Below are 22631 nucleotides of genomic sequence, written 5' to 3'. Positions count from 1 at the left end.
GGGATGTCCAGTTGTCTACAGGAGGGCATTGGTCCCCCGTCATGCACTCCCCTCATTAACGATGATATAATCCCCCCGCCCGCCTTTGTTGCTTGAAAACTGGTCCCCTCAGCCCTTCATGATCACACATGTTGGTGTGATGCTTCCATGTGGGCTTTGTTGCTTCTGGGCCTGCTTGTTTACTTTCAAGCCTTTTAGACCCGGGACGCTATATCGCTTGATAGCCGGGCACCATCAGCCTTCTTCACCACACTTACTTATGCACACATTCATCGTCAGCGTTTATGTGGGGAAGGTGATCACACAATAATGGTTTTTGTTCTTTGGTGTCTGCTACCTGATCCCTTCAACACCTCATGTTCACTTAGGCTTGTGTGCTTCTTCTCTGTGGGCTTTGTTGCTTCCGAGCTAGATTTCAGCCTGTTTGCCTTCAAGCCTTTAAGACCCCCAGAGTTTCATCATATTGTGCAGAGAGTGGCTATGAGCCAAACCCACTCGACTGCACCCAACAACAATAACAACAGGACTTGTGCTTCTAACAATATGCTGAAGAAGACCTTAAGAGAATCTCACCTTTCTTTTAGAGCAGCGGCTCTCGACCTGTGTGTCGTGTCTACTTAGGGGGTCAAACAGCCCTTTCATGAGGTGGCCTGAATTATAGCAGTAGCAAAATTACAGCTAGGATGTAGCAACAAAAATAATTTTATGGTTGGTTGGTCACGACTACATGAAGAACTGGATGAAAGGGTCGTGAGTAAGAATGTTGAAAACCACTGTCCAAGAGGAAGACTCAATTCTTGATACAGTTGAAGGGCAACAAAATAGAGTCAGCCCCAATATAGATGGGATAGCACAGTGGCTGCAAGAATAAACACAAGCCAATGAAACACTGCAAGGATGGCACAAGACGGGACAGTGTTTCATTATATTGACATAGAGTTGCTATGAGTCAAAACCCACAAGAAAAAAAAACTGGACTTCTTTTTCTAACAATGTACCTAAGTAGACCTGAAGAGAACCTCCTATTAGTTTAGCACAGCGGTCCTCAAACTGAGGGTTGTGACCCCTTTTGGGGGACGAATGACCCTTTCACGGCAGTGGGCCGTTCATTAAAGTGGAAAAATTAGAGGTATGATGTAGCAATGAAAATAATTTCATGATTTGGCAGTCACCACTACATGAGGAATGGTATGAAATAGTCGTGGCATTAGGAAGGTTGAGAACCACTTCCCTAGAGGAAAACAGAATTCTTGGTAGACTAGAAGGGCAGCAAAGGAGAGGCAGCCCCTAGAAGATTGATTAGCCCAGTGGCTGCAACAATGAGCACAAGCAAATGAACAACTCTGAGCATGGCATTGGACTGGGCAGCATTTCATTATATTGTGCATAGAGTTCTTGTGACCAGAAACCCACTCAACAGCACTCAACAAAAATAACTACATGATTTGTGCTTCTAACAATATGGTGAAGTAGGACTTAAGAGAAAGTCCTTTAACTTTAGAGCAGCAGTTCTCAACCTGTGGGTCGTGCCTCTTGGGAGGATAGAATGACCCTTTCACAGGGGTGACCCGATTCATAACTGTAGTACAATTACAGTGACAAAGTACCAATGAAAATAATTTTATGGTTGTGGGTCCCCACTAAATGAGAATCGATATGAAAGGGTAGTGGCATTAGGAAGGTTAAGAACCACTTCTCTAGGGCAAGACACAAATTTGGTACAGATGGGAAGGAAGAGAGCGGCAGTCTCCAACAAGTTGGATTAGCACACTGGCTGCAACACTGAGGCCAAGCACACAAGCACGGTGAGGGTGGCACAGGACAGGGTAGCGTTTCATTATATTGTGCATAGAGTTGCTAAGAGTCAAAACCCACTCGACGGCACTTAACGACAATAACTACAGGACGTGTACTTCTAACAATGTGCTGAACTAGATCTTAAGAGAAACTCCTCTAAATTTAGAGCAGTGGTTCTTAACTTGTGGGTCGCGACCCCTATGGGGTTTCAGACGAGCCTCTCACAGGTGTTGCCAATTAATAACAGTAGAGAAATCACAGTAATGGAGTAACAATGAAAAAAATTACTGTTGGAGGATCAGCACAACATTAAGAATTGTATAAAGGAGCCATGCCATTAAGAAGGTTCAGAAACACTGCCCAAGAGGAATACACAAAACGTGGTACTGCAGAAGGGCAGCAAGTGAGAGGCAGACCCTACAAGATGGAATAGCTCAGTGGCTGCAACAATGAGTGCCATGAACAAACCACTGTGAGGACGGCACAGGACGGGGCAGTGTTTCATTATATTGTGCGTAGAGTTGCTGAGAGTCAAAACCCACTCGACGGCAACTAACAGCAACACAAAACAGGTACAACATGAGTCCCCTGAGGTAAGTACAATCAGCATGACAGAAATAGAAGAATAAACATCCATCCAACAATAAACGGGAAGAAGCATAGATAGTTGGAGTGAGGACAGGCCACACCTAGGGAGGTACATGAGAGCCCAGCATAAAGAAGGATTAGTGGGGTAGGGAGAGGGAGAACCGGGAGGGGGAGAATCTGAATGGATGGTATGGGGGGCGCAGGGTACTAACCCACCCAGGGGAGAGTATTGGTTGTGTCCCCACAGATCTGGAACATGCATACGGACTCCAACACGACACACCAAACAAGGAGGGCAACGCAAAGTACAGAGGTCTACCCAAAGAGGCTGGACGACAAGCCGGCCCAAACCAGAATTAGGCCGACCCCCACACTCGAAGGGAATACCACAGAAAACAAAAATAGATCATCTGGAGTGGGAAAGGAACTGACCCACCACACCACATCCAGAAGGAAGCTGAAACAAAAGAAGGAGAAAGGACGTAGTGGAGTACACCTGGGTCCACCAAGCCCAAAGTCGATAGACCAGCTAGATGGCCCGTCATACAGAGAGGACCATTCAGCTGACCACACTAGGAGATACGACATCCTGCACCAACACATGGCCCTACATGGGACAGCACCTGAGACACAATGGGGGATGGGCGACTGAGCTGACCCCGCCACACTGAGGCAAACACTGGGGGCGTGCAATGGAGCAGCGGAGGAAGCAGAGCAAAGGGAGCCCAAGGGAGTATAAAGGATGGTCTAAAGGCCAACGAAAGGACCTTGAACTACTAGCAATTTTTCTTTTAATATTTGCTATCTTTTTGCTTAGTCTTTTTTAATTTGTTTTGTTTTTTACCTTGTAAATTTTGTATGTTAGTGGCTTTTCTGCTTATCAGTGTGTCGATGTTGTTTCTGTCAAAGCCATGTTCTTATGGGCCACTTGGGTGCAGTCAAAGTCATATCCATTTGTATGCACATATTACTATGTCAGCAGGTCCATCTAGACAAGATAGGCTGGACAAATAATGAGAGAAGAAAACAAAAGGACCAACGGTCCTGGAGGGACATGAGAGCGTGGGAGGTAGGGGAAGGGAGGAGGTGTCGCCCAACATAGGAACAAGGGAACAGCGAATGGTTCAAAACCAGAGGAGGGAGGGGAGGGGAGGACTGGAAGGGAGTGACCAAGAGCAAGGTAACTGAGAGGAACTACTGAATCCAGAATGAAGGCCAAACATGGTAATGGGTCGGGAGGAAATCGAAAGGAAATAGAGGAAAGGAGTAGGAGGCAAAGTGCATACAGAGAAGCCTAAATACAGACATGTACATATGTAAATATATTTATGATTATGGGGGCAATAGATTTATATGCATATATTTATAGGTTCAGTAGTAGGGTAGCAGATGGACATTGGGCCTCCTCATGCATAATCCCCCAATACAATAGCACCTCGCCCTGCTAAGCAGCCATTGCAGGATACCCATCTTCCCGACATGATCACTGAAGACAGCCGTGTGTGTAAGCAAATGTGGTGAAGAAATCTGATGGTGCCCGGCTATCAAAAAAAGATATAGCATCTGGGGTCTTAAAGGCTTGAAGGCAAATAAGCGGCCATCAAGCTCAGAAGCAACAAAGCCCACAGAGAAGAAGCACACGGCCTAAGCGAATACAAGGTGTTGAATGGACCATGTAGCAGATACAAAGGAACAAAAACAATCATTGTGTGATCACCTTCCTCGCATAATGGCTGAAGACGAAAGTGTGCATAAGCAAGTGTGGTGAAGAAGGCGGATGGTGCCCGGCTACTGAGAGATATAGCCTCTGAGGACTTAAAAGCTTGAAAGCAAACGAGCGGCCATCTAGCCCAGAAGCAACCGAGCCCACACGGAAGCAGCACACTGGCATAGGTGACCATGAAGGACATAGGAGACCAGGTCTCCAACATCAAAGGTGGGGTGGTGTTGAGAATCACATCACCGTGAAAGAGGGGGAGTGCTTGATGGGGACCCAATGCCCACCTGTAGAGAGCTGAACACCCCTTCCAGAGGGGTAGTGAGGAGGAGATGGGCCACACAGGGTTCAGTGTAACAACAATGAAACTCAAAACCTTCCTCTAGTTCCTGAACGCTTCCTACCCTCCCAATCATCATGACCCCAATTCTACCTTGCCATGTGGACCTGGTTGTACCAGAGGATGTACAGCGGTGCAGTGGGGATCTGGAGGCACAGGGAATCTAGGACAGACGAACCCTTCAACACCAGCGGTGGGAGTGGTGACACCAGGAGGAAAGGGCATGTAGAAAGGGAGAACCGATCTCGGAGATCTATGTGTAACCTCCTTTCTGGGAGATTTGCAAGGGGGAGGCGGGTGAGGGGAGACGCCGGGGAGTGTAAGATAAGATATAATAATTATTTATAAACTATCAAGGGACCAGGGGTGGGATCGGGGAGGGAGGGGAATGGGGGGGAAAAAAGGGAAACGGAGCTAATTCCAGGAACCCAAGTGGAAGGTGAATTATGAGAGTGATGAGTGCAACGAATGTATAAGGGTGCTTTGCTCATTTGATGTATGTACAGATTGTGATAAGAGCCTTATGAGTCCCAATAAAAAGATTTAAAAAAGGACTAGGGCAAAGAATGTACGGATGTGCTTTATACAATTGATGTATGTATATGTATATGTAAGAATTGTGATAAGAGTTGTATTAGCCCCTAATAAAATGTAAAAAATAAATTAATTAATTAATTAATTTTAAAAAAAGATAAAGAGTCTAGGGTTTTAAAGACTAGAAGGTTAACAAGTGGCCATCTAACTCAGAACCAATAAAGTGCACATGAAAGAAGCACACCAGCCTGTGTGATCACAAGATGTAGAAGGGATCAGGTATCAGGCATGAAAGAACAAAAAAATCATATCATTGTGAATGAGGGGGGGGGTACACTTAGGGGATCCAAAATCTATCTGTAGGCAACTGGACAACCCCTTACAGAAGGTTCGCTGGGAGGAGATGAGTCAGTCAGGATGCAGTGTAGCAACGATGAAACATATAACTTTCCTCTCGTTCCTAAATTCTACCGCGCCCACTATCATGATCCCAATTCTACCTTACAAACCTGGCTAGACCAGAGAATATACACTGGTCCATATAGGAACTGGAAACACAGGGAAACCAGGACAGATGACCCCTTCAGAACCAGTGCTGGAGGAAAGGTGGGGTAGAAAGAGGGATCTGATTACAAGGATCTACATATAACCTCCTCCATGAGGGAGGGACAACAAAAAAGTGGGTGAAGTAGATGTCGGACAGTGTAAGATAGGACAGAATAATAATTTATAAATTATCAAGGGTCCATGAGGGAGGGGGAGGGGGAAGAAGGGGAAATGAGGAGCTACTACCAAGGGCTCAAGTAGAAAGCAAATGTTTTGAGAATGATGATGGCAACAAATGTACACAGTGGATGTATGTATAGATTGTGATAAGAGTTGTAGGAGCCCCCCAAAAATGATTCTTTTTAAAAACCCCAAAGAGCAAAACACACTATGGTTTATTGTACATCAATGATACTTCAATAAAATTACATAAAAGAGGGGAAAAAGAAATGGAATTTAAGGTAAAGAAAGTATTCCCTTTGAAGATCATATAGCAAATATATATTTAGGCAGGCAATTAGATAAAGACATTTTAAGTCTGGGCTTCTATACCTGCCATCTGTCTGTTATGAAAACTATAATTAGCAACTAGAATCTCTCATACAAAATCAACTCAATATGGTCTTTCTTGTCTGACCTCAGTGGTGTTCTACTCTGCTTTGATGGAACTCATCATATCATGACTCTATAACAAGATTGAGGAGTTATTTGCATTCTTATGTTGAAGGTAAATCTGTTTGGCCATTCTGTTAGACTAGTTCATTTTCTTTCCTACCATCACATCTGCCATTTTAATTCAAAACAAGGAGAAAAGCATGTATGTGCCTTTTGAGGAAGGAGAAGATTTTGGTGTGGAAGAAATTCTCTTCTAGCCTGCAAGGTAAGTATTTACCCCCTCTAGCCCTGTTGGAGGAGGGGAAAAGGAAGAGAGACAAGGCAAAGAGAACAACATAGTTAGTTTCATGCCTCCTTACTTGATCTGGGGATTGAGGGGAATATCAGTGACTATGGACCTGTTGTGCTCCCCATTTGGAAGCACGAGGAATAGAGGCTGCCAGGCAGAGAAGCCCTATGGGAAGTCACTGAAGACAAACATATAGAGAGTGCCATCAAGTCTACTGTGATCCATGGAGATCTTATATGAAATGGAATGGAGTGCTGTCTGATCTTGCACCATTGTCACACATTCCTGAATGTTGAAGTCCATTGTTGCAGCGATTAGGAAATCTGCCTCAATAAGGATCTTCCATGTCCCTCTATTTCATCAAATATGATGTCTTCCTCTAGCAATTGTCTACTAATAATATGTCCAAAACACATTAGTCAGTCAGTGTTCTCTTGTGATCCATAAGGTTTTCTTTCAGTAATTTTTGGAAGTGGACTGGCAGGCCCCTCTTCCTTGTCTGTCTTAGTCTAGAAGCTTCACTTAAACCTGTCCACCATGGGCAATCCTTCTGGTATTTGAAATTCTGGGAACAGAGCTTCCAGCATCATGACAATACACAAACCATTATAGTACAACCAACTGACAGATGAGTGGAGGAAATCTATATATCTATATCTATATCTATATCTATATCTATATCTATATCTATATCTATATCTATATCTATATCTATATCTATATCTATATCTATATCTATCTATCTATCTATCTATCTATCTATCTATCTATATATATATATATATATATATATATATATATATATATGGAGAGAGAGAGTAAAACTGGCAATGCAGTCTGAGTAGTCAGTATTCTGATGATCTGCTGCTAATAGAAAATATCCCCACAAATAACATCTTAAAGTAATGATAATATCAATTTTGCTCACAAATTTGCAATCTGGGCAGTGTTCAGTGAGGACACTAGTTTTGGCTTCATCAAGCATTAGCTGGGATAGCTCAAAGGACAGAGGCTGCAGCTCTCTTAAGACTCACTCCCTCACACGACTGATACTTCTATTGGTTGGAGCTCAAGAAGAACCCTATATGTGACATTTTCATTTGGCCTGGTCTTCCTTGCAACATCCTGACAGGGTCCCAATGGTGAACAACCCAATACGACCAGGTGGAAGTCACAGAGCAACACTTCTGCCATTGTCAAAGGCCTGCCAAGATGCAAGGAAGAGGGAAAGCAGGCCCTGTTTCTGGAAAAGTGAACACAAACTCATCCTGTCACAAGAGAATGTGCGATGTGCAACATTAGGACAGTCATCTTTGAAGGACACACCCTGCCACGAGCCAAGATACAGAGACAGATTTCTACGAATGCGAAAGGGCAGGACTTAGACTTAAAGATAAAGCCACAGACTTCATAGGACAAGAGCAATAGGGAGACAAGCAAAGGAAAGCTCTAGGACTCAAGCCTAACATGGCTAAAGATAGGGACAATGTCAGGACTGAACTGGAAGCAAGCAGACACCTGTGCAAGGCAGAACCCGTGAAGTTGTGAGTGCCTTCAAAGCTAAGTCAAAGTACCTTGGGGCGTGAGAAGGGAAGGAGCAGGAGAAGAAATTAATGAGTAGGTTTATGGAATTTGTAAGTCTGGGGACAGAGCATCAGGAATAGCTGGGTTCTGGCACTCAGTTGATACCATCAGAGTTTGAACCTTTTCCTTTCAGTGCTGTTTCCTTTTGAGTTTCACGCAGGCTTCCTGATGACAGCTGTAGTTTTATCTAGAAGCTCAGGAATTCTATTAGAGAGAGTCTCTTTTCTTTTCTAATCATTGGTGGTACTATCAGGTAAGCATTGGATTGCTAACTGCAAGTTTGGCAGTGCTACCCTACCAGCTACCTCATAGGGAAAAAGATGGAACTTTTTGCTCACATAAATATTTACAGCCTGAGAAACCCAACAGGGACCTTCTATGATTCAAAATTGGCTCATTGGCAATGGGGCATTTGTTTCTGGGGCATTTTTTAGGATTAGATATCATTAACCTAGCATGAGTCACATACTGAGTCTGACCCAGTCCCTTTGGACAGAGGAAAGTCATGCCCTGACTAGCCAGGCCTGGAGCTGGCAGATTGGGTCAATGCCAGCAGAAGAATGGAGATGGAGCATGGTGGAAGAGTGATCCCAAAGATACAAGCCATGTGCTGTGCGTGGAAGAAGGGCAAATGAATGCTGCATTAATTAACCAGTCATTGACACAATGAGGTTGCATAACAAATGGCTCCAAAACCCAGCAGTTCAACAAACAGCCCAACCCCTTCCCTCCCACACACACAGTTCTTAAAATTCAGGATCAGGGAGATTAACTGGAACTTTGAACTTGGCACTTCAGGGCTTGGAAGAGATGACAGTGCATGTAAAGGCCTTGGGGCAGGAGAGATCTTGGTGTGACTGAAAGCCCAGAAGAAGACTAATTTGGGGGAGGTGAGATAATAGGAATGGAGTCTTCAGTGAGCATTTCCTTGAGAGCCTTCAAGCAAAAGCGATTTTTCTATATTCATGTTTTAGAAGTAAATCTCCACCCATTGGGTAAAGCTTTGGGTATTGGATTGGTGTCGGTATGCAGGGAAAAAAATGGGCTTGTTATGGATTAGGAGCCTGTGGTAGTCACCTAATCTTGTGTCAAGTTAAGGATTAGGAGTGTAGGCGTGGAGTCTAGGCTGCCAATCTGGAGATAGTCAGTGAGATTTTTATGTGGGCATAGCCTTCTCCTGAGAACTCTGAGAAATCTGGTACTTCCTCTTTGGAGGTGGAAGACACCTCTCTCTCTCTCTTTCTCTCTCTGCTACTCCTTGGGAGACATTGCAGAAGGCAAGCCAAATGGATGCGACCAGACCTCTGAAGCCAAAGAAGCCTCAGAGAGATCGCTGCCAGCACTGAGATGCTTACAATGCCACTGGATCCACAAGACTTTCCACCCATTGGCCTGTGATTATCCTGCATTCAGCATCACTGCACATGTTTTATGGGTCTGAAAAGGAATTTATAGATTGCTATCAGACATATGGGCTAATATCAGACTTATGGATTTGATCTGCACTGGGCTGGGACGTTTTTTTAATGTACAATTACTGTTTGATATAAAACTCTCTCTCTGGATTTATAAGGTAGAATTGGACCAGAACATGTACTCTGGTACAGACAGGAGCTGGAAACACAGGGAATCCACGACAGATGATCCGTTCAGGACCAGTGGTGAGAGTGGCAATACCAGGAGGGTGGAGGGAAGGTGGGGTAGAAAGGGTGAACCGATTACAAGGATCTACATAAAACCTCTGCCCTGGGGGACGGACAACAGAAAAGTGGGGGAAGTGAGATGTTTGATGTGTAAGAGATGACAAAATAATTGATATATTATCAAGGATTTATGAGGGAGGGGGGAGAATAGAAGTGGGGAAATGAGGAGCTGATACCAAGGGCTCAAGTAGAAAGCAAATGTTTTGAGAATGATGAGGGCAACACATGTACAAATGTACTTGACACACAATGGGTGGATGGATGGATGGATGGAATGACTGTGATAAGAGTTGTATGAGTCCCCAATAAAATTATCAAGCATTCAAAGAGAGGGGTGTGGGGAGGGAGGAGAAAAATGAGGAATAGGTGCCAGGGGCTTATGTGGAGAGCAAATGTTTTCACAATGATGAGGGCAATGAATGTATAAATGTGCTTTATAATGGATGGATGGATGGATTGTGATAAGAGTTGTATGAATCCCTCATATAATGATTCAATAATAGGGAAATGATTTTTAAAAACCACTAACTCTCTGTCATACACATGAGTCTCCCTCGAGTTTTCTCTAGCATACCCAGACTAATACACAGATCGCCCCTGTCCTATAGGGCCGCTATGAGTTGGCATGGACTTGAGGGCAGTGGGTTTGTTAGGGCTTTGGAGTTCAGCAGGCCTTTGTTGGTGTGTTTGAGTCTATTTTTGTAGCTGTTGTGTGCAGGTCAGTGGCTCATCTTCCAGCACTCTATAGGACCATATTTTGTTGTGACCCATAAGGCTTTCATTTGTTAATATTTGGAAGTAGATCACCAGGTCTTTCTTCCTAGTCTGCCTTAGGCTAGAGCAGTGGTTCTCAATCTGTGGGTTGTGACCCCTTTTGGGGTCCAGCGACCTTTTAACATGAGTAACCCGATTCATGGCAGTAGCAAATTTACAGTTATGAAGTAGCAAGGAAAATGATTTTATGGTTGGGGGTCACCACAACATGAGGAATTGTATTAAAGGAAGGTTGAGCACCACAGGGCTCGAGGTTCCACTGAAGCCTGCCCATCATTGCTGACCCTTCTGGGGTTTGTCATATCGGTGGCACGGCTTCCAATTTCACAGCAACACTCTAGCTACCACTGCACCACGAACTGATAGACAGGTGGTGGACTGTTCTTAAAAACCACCTGATTTACGATGCTTTGTTTTGACAGCCCTGGAAAATGGATAGAGAATCTAGTTTCATAGTCAAAGCAAGACACACTTGGGGCAGTAGGGATGGCATGAAGTGAATAGATTCAAAGTATATTTTAGGGAGAGGAAGGATGACAGTTAATGCATGGAGGCTGTGCAAGAAGGAAGGAAGCAGAGATGCCAATGATATTAAGTGCCTGAGTTAAGACAGGAATTTCCTGGGATGCTGGTGGGTCATGATGGGAGAATTTCACACTCCCCGGGGACAGGGGGAGCATTGATTAGTTCATATGTCTGCACATCTTCTCAGACAATAGAGGCTTTGTTATCCTCAAATGAAGCATGCAGTTGGAGCTCAGAGAGGGCATGCAGTGCAAATGAAGACTGGGTTGGTTGAGATGGGTGGACCAGGGCCACTAGTCAATTCTGAGGAGCTTCAGCAAACCTGCCCAGTGTCTCTTGGAGAGTGGGCATGTCTCATGGCCACAGAGGGCCTTTTAATGTTTCACCTCCCACTACAGCAGCGAGAGGCTCTATCAGCTCATCCTGGAAAGGAAACATACTACCTGCCACCAGGTTCATTTCTTCAAAAAGGATGGAAGAATACAAATGAAAGACTACAGTTTGAAGGGGTCTTAGGCAGACTATCAGGCTCATTAAAGCTTCATTTATTAAAACTTCATTATTCAGAGACATTCTCCCAGTAGGATGTATGCTGGGGTGGGGGTGGGCATGAGGAGGAAGGCTTGGAGCAGGGTAGGGGAACAACCCCACACCACCAAAAAATACCTTCCCACGAAGCAATTCCAGTGGGCACAGATTAGATAGACGTTTCATCCTCTGGTCACTTGATGTTTGTCCCTCTCTTTTATCTGAATGCTCTTTCACATTGCTCAGATGAAGCATCAAATTTGTATTAAAATGCAAGTTAGGAAGCATCATCCCCAACCAACCCTGGTCATCAAAATGGTAGTGCTCTCTCCGGGTACCCTGAGTTCAGTTTGTCAACAAGCTGAAGCAGGTGAGCTGGGGCTCTGTGAGGCCCAGGAGCATGAGTTCATTAATATCCGACCCATAATGCCTTGCTGGGTTTATGCCAACAAAGCCCTGTCACTCCTTACCTTAGGATTTACTCACTCCTTGAAACAGGCATTTATTTACACACAGTTTGACCTCATGATGGTGTTCAGCAGATGTGGATCTTACTTATTTGCATTGTTCTGTGACAGTTGCAAAATTCGTTAGTGGCTCAGGGATCAATCCTCTGTGGACTGCCCCGAAGCTAGATGAAGCAAGCAGGTTCTCGCTGATTCATCCTCCCTCCTTAGCAATGCTTGCTAGTCAGGATAACATAGTGCTCATTAAAGAAACTGCCTGTATCAGTTTAAATTTGTGACCTGGGCGGGAGGGAGGGTCATGATCACAAGTGACAGAAACTGACGCTTGACTAACTTAGGGAAAAAGGCCTAATGGTGGATAAATGGTGGGAAGACAAGAAAATGTTGCAAATGCCTGGGCAATCTCAGGGCTGTGAAGCAGCTACTGGCGAAACACTCCTCCTGAGGCCAAAGCGTGCCCTCTGTAGTACATTAAATCACATTCACACACACCCATTCATGTTCACATGGAAGCTGAGGCTATGGCCTTACTTGGAGAGGAGGTCTTGGCAGATGTGCTTAGTTAAGGATTTCAAGAGCTCCATCTTTCTGGGTTTAGATTTCAGATGGATGCTGCATGCACTGATTGGTGTGTTCTTATAAGAAAAGGAGTGGGCACACAGAGACCCCGTGTGAAGACACTGGCAGAGATCGGATCAGTGCATCTATAAGCCAAGAAATATCAAGGATTAGCAGCAGTGACCAGAAGCAGAGAGAGGCTACTTTGATTCTGCTTCAGAGATCTCAGAAGGAATGAATCTTGCCCACACCTTAATTTTAACCCTTTGCCCTTCAGAAAAGTGAGAGAACAAATGCCTGCTGTTTAAGTCACTCGATTGGTAGCCATTTGTTACAGCTACCCAAAAGAACCATTATGGGTTGATCTGTAGCCCCCTAAAAATATGTGAGAAATTTGAGCCTTGGTGGACATGATCCTGTTTGAAAAGAAGGGAGTTCTTTTGTAATATAAATGAGGCCGCATGGCCACTGGAGATCCCCTCATAGAGGGGTTTAGAAGAGGAGTTGGGTCAGTCAGAGGGGTGATGCTGGGAGTGTGGAGGGTGAGTGGGTTGGAAAGGGGGAACTGATTACGAGGATCCACATGTGACCGCCTCCCTGGGAGAGGGACAGCAGAGAAGGGGGGGGAAGGGAGATTGAGGATAGTGCAAGATATGACAAAATAACAATGTATAAATTACCAAGGGTACATGAGGAAGGGGGGAGCGGGGAGGGAGAGGGAAAAAAAAAGAGGACCTGATGCAAAGGGCTTAAGTGGAGAGCAAATGCTTTGAGAATGATTGGGGCAGGGAATGTGCAGATGTGCTTTATACAATTGATGTATGTATATGTATGGATTGTGATAAGAGTTGTATGAGCCCCTAATAAAATGTTAAAAAAATGAGACCATATGAGAATAGGCTTGAGCCTAAACCTAAACACTTCTGAGTTAAAGGCCAGGATAGACCCAGTAACACACAGTACGGGGAGAAAGATAGCGAGGAATGCCAAGGAACATTCTGGTATCCACAAAGAAGGACCCTGACCTAGAGTCGCACCCCAAATTTGAACCTGTAAGCTCCAAAGCAGGGGGAAACGTGTTTTAAGGCTACTGACTTGTTGGATAATTTTTGGTTAAGAAGATTAAGACAGGAACTTAAGACATCCTCCAATCCTTCCTCTGGCTTCGATCCATTTTTCTCACATTCAAGAGTCCTCCCAGAGGATTCAGTCAGGTTGTTGTTGTTGTTGTTGTTGTTGTTCAGTGTCATAGGGAGGGTTTGGATTCATTGTGACCATACATACAACATAATCATACACTGCCCGGTACTGTACCATTCTCACAGTTGTTCTTAAGTTTGAGCCCATTGTTGCAGCCACTGTGTCAATCCCATTTGTTGAGGGCCTTACTCTTTTCCATTGCCCCTCTACTTTCCAGAACGCAATGTCCTGCTCCAGGGACTGATCTCTCCAGACAACATGTCAAAGTTAAGGCGAAGAATCATTATCCTTGCCCTGAGGAACATTCTGGCTGTACTTCATCCAAGTTAGATGGGTTTGTTCTTTTAGCAGTCCATGGTATATTCATTACTCTTTTACATCACTATTAAACAAATATATCTATTCTTCTTTGGTCTTCCTTATTCAGTGTTCAACTTTCACATGAATATGAGACAGTTGAAAATATCATGGCCTGGGTCAACCCGCCCCAGTCTTCAAAGTAATCTCTTGCTTTTCAACACTTTAAAGAGGTCTCGTGTAGCAGATTTGACTAGTGAAATGTGTCATTTGTTCTCTTCTCTGCTGCTTCCATGAGAATTGATTGTGGATTCAAGCAAGGCAAAATCCTAGACAATTTCAAACTTTCCTTCATTTATCATGATGTTATCAATAGGTCCAGTTGTGAGGGTCTGGGCTTTCTTTACATTGAGTCATAATCCAAACTGAAGGCTTTAATCCTTCATCTTCATCAGCAAGTGAATCAAGTCCTCATTTTCAGCAAAACTGTGTCATCTGTATAATTCAGGTTGTTAATAAGCCTTCCTCCAACCTGATGCTCCATCAGGCACTGCCCCTTAATGAGTTTAGATCATGAAGGATAGTCCTCCATAGGCACATTGATTATTACCCTACCCCCCTCACATAATAAATTCAGAGAGAGAACATTTCCCCAAAGCAATGGAAAGCTTACTAGAGAAGTGGAGGGTGCTCAAAGCCAAATGTGACACAAACTGGAAATCAATACTAGTTTTCAATATCTGAAGTCATCTAATAGTTCACTGCACTATCTAAGGAAAGGTGAGGAGAACTGGGGCAATTCCATTAAAAAAAAGACAATGCAGGGTATATAAGTCTGTCGTTCCTCTGGAGAAGAAAAACACATAGTTGGGTTGTAGAGCTTTGTTTGCTAATCAACTGAATGTAGTTGTAAGGCAGGGGTGTGTGCGCGCGTGGGTGTGTGCGTGTGTGTGTTGAAGGGAGGGTCTTGCCATTCTATTTCATAGCCAGGAGAAAGATGAGCCTCTTCCCATATCTTTTGCTCTGTGGCAAGTTACTGATCTACAAGGAACTTTTATTTGACAAGGACATTGCCGAGAAAAAACGGGAAGCTTGTGTTCATCTCTGCTGAGAAGTGGAGTCAAAGAGATCGGCTTTATGACAGACACCCTGATCGTGCAGCCAAACTATGAAATGGCCTCATACATTCAACACACATTTGCTGCACCTCCCCAGTGTGCTGCCCATATATTACCAGGCAGAGTGTTTAATGGGCAGCATTTTAGAGTTAGGCAGGCAGAGGGAGTGTCTTTGTGGGTGTTGCCTTTACCAGTCCTTGGATTGTTCTGGGACAGGCATGTCTTTTTCCTCTAAAGTAACTGATCGCGTGTAAAGAAGGAGTCTCCTCAGTAAGACGGGTTAAACCAAACCCAACCTATGACAATCATCTCAATTGGAACACATAGTGACCCTATACAAATATCCGTAGGGTTTCCAAGTTTGTAACTCTTTTGGGGGGTCAACTACCATATCTTTCTCTTTCAGAAGCACTACAGAGTAGACCGTTGTGTTAGCAGCTGAATGCTTAATCACTGTGCCCATTTTGTTTGCTGAGCCGCCCTCAAAACACTGAACAGGTTTTCTGGGTACCAAGTATGTCCACTTCTATATCTGGCATAGGGTGTTTTCTCCAAATTGATAGGCGGTGCAAATCAATTACTAGGGTTTGGCAGAGTCAGTATGGAAACTGGGAGGGTGTTTGAAATTTGAACCAGAGTAGAACAATTCCAAGACACTTCCTAGGGATTCCTGGCATATAATATGCAAATGATAGTCTTGATTTTTAACTGTGTCTCTGTTCTTGGTTCTGTCAGTACCTGGTGTGGCCACAAAGGAGAAACCTGGTCTCCTGCTATTTTGAGTATCTAGTGTGAATGACAGGAGATAAGTCACATGCTAATGAACCCTGGTGGTGTAGTAGTTAAGCACCATGTTGTCCGGCTATCAAAGGATATAGCATTGGGGTCTTAAAGGCTGGAAGATAAACAGGGGGCCATCTAGCTAAGAAACAACAAAGCCCACATGGAAAAAGCACACCAGCCTACACCGACATGATCGCTGAAGACAAAGCGGGTGCATAAGCACATGCGAACATGTTTTCTTGATGTGCACTCACCCTTTACATACAACTCTCTTATACATACGTGTTTCTGTGGATTTGTTTCTCGAATGCACCCAGACTAACATAAGCAGTGTGGAACGCATTTAAGAAGCATAGACAAGGGCAGGGCAGGATATTCGGAAGGACTGGATCCAGAATTAGAGAGGAAGGAGCCCTGGTGGCAAAACGGGCTGCTAGCTCCCTCTCCCAAGGGGGACAATGAGACTGCTGGCTCCCATGAAGATTTACAGTCTTGAACACTCCATATAGGGTCACTGTGGTTGGAATCCACTGGACGGCACTGACCTTTTGGGATTGAAGGTGGTAGCCACCAATGACTTCCTGCCATTGAGCCAAGGAGCCTCCAGAGAGTGTGTGAACTTCTGGAATGCAGTGAACAACCTCTGCACATCTGCTTTTCGTGCTGCCCAAGTCATGCCCTTGGCCTTTGCTTAAACATATTCATCCAGAAGTGAACCATCACAGCTGCTCCCTCGGGAAGCTGGGGCCTGAGCTCTCTGGTTCCACTCTGTCAGCTATTCTGGTCCGGGTACCTCCCCTCAGCCCCAGCACAGGCAATGTGCTTTTGGAAGTAGTGCTCCCTGGGTAGTGGGTGTGATTTGCCTCCTCTGGCCTAACATGATGAATGCTGAGAGGGAGTGGATACTAGGGGGTTAAACCTCCTGAACTTTACCTAGCCCAGGGGAAAACTTATTATTTAAAGTAAGTTTTAGACAGAATCTTTAGAAAGATAAATTGTTAACTTTATGTACACAATTACTCCCCAACATATAGGCTCAACCTCATAGGCTGTGGATGACCTTGAGCAAGTGCTCAGTCACAATGGGTTTCTATCAGGATTGAGAGTTCAGCTCTCTCAACTCTCCAACTGGTTATTAGCACCATAGTCTCTATTCTATTTATGTATTTACTTTGTTTTTAGGGGGGAAAGACTCCCAATTCAACTATATTTTATTAGGAACTCCTTTGCTAAGTTTTACACAAGAAAAAGGCACAAACTGCTGTTCTGGATGAAGGAGAGCATCCACATGAGGCCACAATGGTGTCAGAAGGACCCACAGCCACAGTTACTTAAATAAAATGACACCCATACTGTCCTGCTGACCCTGACTCATAGTGACTCTGTGTAGGGATCCTGAAGTTGCTACCTTTACAGGAAGCATTAACCTAATCTTTTTCCTGTGGAATGACTAGTGGCTTGAACCAGCGACCTTGCTCTTAATAGTCCAACACTATCCAGCATTACCACCTGGGCTCCTGAAAACTTAAATAAGACATAGAAAACAAACAACTTTGTCACAAAATTGTGACTGAAGACAGATCTATTCAAGGAATTTCAGGAGGGCCTGTGAGAGCATGAGCGGGACCTTCATTGGGATGTGCACACTACCGTATATCGTTGAGTCTGGCCCTGGAAGTGGACGCAAGCACACTGCCTGAGGGACAAGCTTTCCACTGCCAGTCAGCAGTAGGAAAGAACTCAATGGCGGCTGAATCGGTGGCCCCTCAAAATGGATTTAGGATCTCCACATGGACTCTCACTGTGAGCCACAGCCTATTGCTCAAAATTTAAGCTCAAATACAACTTAAACGCCAAACATTCTGTTTCCTTAAAATAGGGTACTGCCAGGATCAGCTAGAAGTCTGCATGACCTATCAGATCTCAACGCCAATCTCAAATCACTTCACTTGATCCATTCTACCAGTCATGTCGAGGACAACTAGAGGTCTGCATGAGCGAGCCCAAATCGCCTCCTCACTTACCCATTCCAGAGGCTGTGCCTGTATAACCTATCGACTAACACATTCCCATATGCCGTGGTTATGAAACCAACCATCATGCTGGAATAAGGACCAATCACGATGCAAGGGTCAGGGTCAATAGGAAAGCAGAATAGGGCCTGAGGGGAGCCAAGAGGGGTCACTTCACTCAATCCCTAAACCTGATCTAATGTCACTAGACTGGGGTCTTCCTCACATCTCAAGGGCACCCGATTCATGATTGAAGTGAATTGTGCTTATTCAATCATTGTTCTGCTTGCTGTCCTGCTGTGCTGCATCCTCTTCTTGCTTTTTTTGTGCATGGCTCCCTCTGTTGTGGTGACAAATGGCTCCAGAGGGATTTGACATAGGGAGAAAGACCACCCACATCAATTGTCACCAGAAGCAGACACTAAGTCCATTTCTCTCACCTCACAGAACTATGCACACCAGACACTGGTAGGGCTGCCTGGGAGGGGAACCCTTAGTGCAGTGGTTCTCAACCTGTGGGTTTTGACCCCTTTGGGAGTGATATGGCCTTTTCACAGGGCTCACCCAATTCATAACTGTAGCAAAATTACAGTGATGAAGTAGCAAGAAAATCATTTAATGGTTGGGGGAGGGGGCATCACCCCAACAATAGGAGCTGTATTAGGAAGGTTGAGAACCACAGCCCAAGTGTGTTTAGGACTTTGCTGCACTCAAGGTCATGAGACATTCCTGAAGGCAGAACCACTGCAGGAAGCCCTTCTGGGAAATGCCCTGAAGACAGGTCTCAACCAACTCCACCCTCACCCTCCGAGATCCTAATCATAGGACGCATGGAAATGCTCCCTGCCACTTTGAAGTCTGTAAGTCCATGGGAGCAGAAAGCCTCCTCTTTCTCCCTTGGAGTGGTGGCTGGTGAGTTCAAACTGCTCACTTTCTGGCTAACATAACCCACAGACCAGCTCCCCCTGAGCTCAGTTTGGTTTGCCGCACAGCACACATTGTTTGGAACCTTCTGAAATAGCTATGCACATGTGCAGGTTGGGGGGATTTCGCACAAGATGCAGTTTTCCACCCTCTCTTGGCAAAAATATTTTTTGCAAAAGGCTTGTGTTCTCTTCTGGATCTGAGTAGCAGCTACTCTCATGAAGTCATAGCACATACATTCATGCTACAGTCCTCCCAACTCCCTAATGTCTTACGCCGAGTCTGCTCCATGCTTTTCTGTGTCCTACATGGCAGCTGTAGGCACCCAAGGCATGGGCTCTGCAGCCTGTGTCCAAATCTCTCCTTCCCACTTCCTCACTGTGTGGTCCTAGGCTCATGAGTTTATCATCCTGTGCCACTGATTTTTCATCTGTAAAATGAGGCCAGAATAGCGTCCACACATAGGCTTGTTAAGTGGAATAATTGAATTATTATACACAAAAAGCTTAGAACGGTGCTTGGCATCTTGCAAATACTATTAGGTGGTTTAGCATAGGGACTGGGTCATCCATTACATATGCTCAGGTTCAAACTTCCGGCCAGGAAGGGGTGGTACACCTAGGTGGACATTACACCTGGATTGGCCCATCTGGGCCAGGTGAATTCAATCCAGCCATTGGGGTTGACCATGACCGTTAACCATGCCTCCCTATGGAGGAATTGAAAAGGCAGGATCTTGACCACTCCGATGTCTCCCTTCGACCACTTTTCTGTTGTCTGTCCCCCAGGGAGGAGGTCACATGTAGATACTTATAATCAGTTCCCTCTTTCCAATCCACCCTCCCACAACCCTCTCAGTATCACCACTCACAAATTATCAAGGTTTCTTGATGTATGGGGGAGCGGGGAGGGAGGGGTAAAATGAGGACTTGATGCCAGGGGCTTAGGTGGAGAGCAAATGTTTTGAGAATAACGAGGGCAATGAATGTACAAATGTGCTTTACACAATTGATGTATATATGGATTGTGATAAGAGTTGTATGAGCCCCTAATAAAACGATTTTTAAAAAAAGAAAAAAGGCAGGATCCCAGAGCCCACTGAGTGACTTTCTTTCCAGCAGCTTCTAGGTAGGCTGTGCCCCGTGAGTGGCCCTGAGGTGCCTGTGTAAACCTGAAACTTCTTCTCTCAAGAAACTCACTTGGTTCACAATCCAGGCTTCGAAGTGAGTTCTTTCTCACGCGAAGCGAAGGCCTGAGGTATATCTCTCCCAGGAGAGATCTAACAATAGTATCTTTTATTATAGAATTAGGAGCCCAGGTGGTGTAGTGGACTGTGCATTAAGCTGCTAATCGCAAGGTCGGGGGTTTGAATTGACTAGCCCGTCCGTGGGAGAAATATGAGGTTCTCTATTTCTGTAAGGCAGTGATTCTCAACCTTCATAATGCCCCCACCCTTTAATACAGTTCAAGTTGTGGTCACCTGCAACCATAAAATTATTTTCATTGCTACTTCATAACTGTAATTTTGCTATTGTTATGAATTGGTTGACCCCTGTGAAAGGGTTAATTGATCCCCAGAGGGGTAGCGACCCACAGGTGGAGAATCGCTACTGTAAGGATTTAAAGTCTCAAAACCCCAAAGGGGCAGTTCTTTGTCCTATTGGGCCGGTATGAGTGGGAGTCAATAAAATGGTAGTTAGGTTTTTTTTAGCATCAGTATCAGATTCTGGTGGCAATCTCAGTCATCCTGCATTGTGGTCTGGTTTGAACTCTGGTTGATTTGTGGGAAATGACTGCCCTGGTTTGAGGTGAGGGCCACGGTGCTTCAGTGGTAGATCTCTCATCGTCTATAACCGGGAAGACCTGGGTTCGATTTGCAGCCAATATGCCCCAGACTGTCAGTGAAAGTTTGTGTCTTGCTATGACACTGAGCAGGCTTCAGTGATGTTTCCAGACTGAAATAGAATAAGGATGAAAAACCTGATTATCTCCATCCACACATCGACCTATGGCCCGCTACAGTTGGCTTCCCCTCCCAGCTCTGGTGATAGCACAGACTGGCATAGTTTGCTCTGCTTCCCATGAGGTGCCCATGAGAAGCTGACTCGACAACCACGGTCAACATCAACAGCTTGAACTTCTTTCTGGATCTACAGAAACAAGAACAACCTTCTGAAATGAGGTCGCATTGCTATTTGGGACTGGGAGAATGCCTTTGTGACAAGGATTGTGCTCTGGATCCCAAAGGCGACTTTTAAACACAGCCACATAGCAACTCCGGAAATTGCCGTAGTAGAAGCCACGTTTAAAAAAAAAAAGTTCTACTGACTTGCTCAAAGAGGCCAGAGATGGATGGGGGAGCGGTGGGGTGGGGTGGGGTGGGAGACTCCTCTAAAAATGAACAAATTTGTTTCCGTACATATTTGTCATGTCTTTTGGTCCTGAAAGATGGGGGGGGGGGGAAGCAGACGAGAGGAGGAAACGGCGACTGACAGTCATCTTGTTGGTGTTCCCACAGCATCCCCTCCTTAGGCACTTGCTGCCATCTCATCCAACTCCACTCAGTATATTTTCAGCCAGCAATGATGCAGAAATGTCTGGGTACTCCAGTTTTATTGTAGTCAGGCAGCATTTATGGGTTTGACTTTCAACTCAGCATGGCAAGACGTCTAGAAGCAATTATAACCAGCACCTGCTCTGTCTGTGCGGTGGGCAGGCAGTGACAGATTCCCAGCTTCTGGAACACTAGTGCCCCCTCCCAGCACAGGATAATGACGGTGACACTCGGCCTCCTTGTTGTCTGTGGGAGCTCTTGGAGCTCTCCTCTGAAACCTCATATTATTGGCATTTCTTTGAGTGAACACATCAAATTAGTGACTGTAAAGGAAGGTGTAGGAGATGATTATTGGTGACAAGACAAGCCTCAACCACCTCCAGAGAGCATGTCTCCTAAGTGCAAAGTATGGAGAGGGAGGAAACAATTGACCACAAATGGAATAGGCTCTGAGTCTCCCACACAATGTATGTGCGTGGTCACTAAGGCGCCAACATTATGGCTGGAGGATGGATATGGTTTGTGCAGCCGTGATTGCCATCCAGAACGTGCCGTGCTATTGTGAAAAATGATTTTTTATTCTGAGCAAATCTCTGCTTCCACTTGCTTTAATGCTTCGCCAGAGAGCCAGGGACTCTGGGAGGGGTCGGGATGCACAGGGCTGGGCTGACCTCAGGAACTCATGTGTAAAGGGCTTTTTCTCACTTGGAAGCAGGCTGGGTTCACAGCTGTTCTTTCTGGTAAAGCTTGTTTCTGAACCTTGCCACGTCTGAGTCCGAAGAGGGAAATGAAGGTGACAAATGCTGCGAGGAGCCCTGGGCACATCTTGGCTATGGTTCTGCTTAAGTCTGTTTCATTTGAATCCCAGTTTTACCTTTCCTCCATTCTGGGTTCCGAAGCATCAGATGGGTGCCAAATGCTTCCACGGACAACTAAAGCTGAACAAATTGGAGGCAGATGAAGAGCAACTGGAGGTTTGTATTTGGGAGACTGAATACTTGGGCTTCCTAGGCCAGTCCAGCTGGTGGTTAGAGCCCTGTTTCAGATTCCACTGAAATCTCCTAGTGTCCAAGGACCAAGTGGCTCCTAAGTCCAGAATTTCTGTTACATGTCTCACCAAGGAGAAGCTGGGCCAAAATGCATTGAAGAATAAAGCAGGAGCTTGGCTTGTGAATCCA

The sequence above is a fragment of the Tenrec ecaudatus genome, assembly GCF_050624435.1.
Source record: "Tenrec ecaudatus isolate mTenEca1 chromosome 1 unlocalized genomic scaffold, mTenEca1.hap1 SUPER_1_unloc_14, whole genome shotgun sequence".
Classification (NCBI taxonomy): Eukaryota; Metazoa; Chordata; class Mammalia; order Afrosoricida; family Tenrecidae; genus Tenrec; species Tenrec ecaudatus.
Note: the sequence above shows the minus strand (reverse complement) of the source record.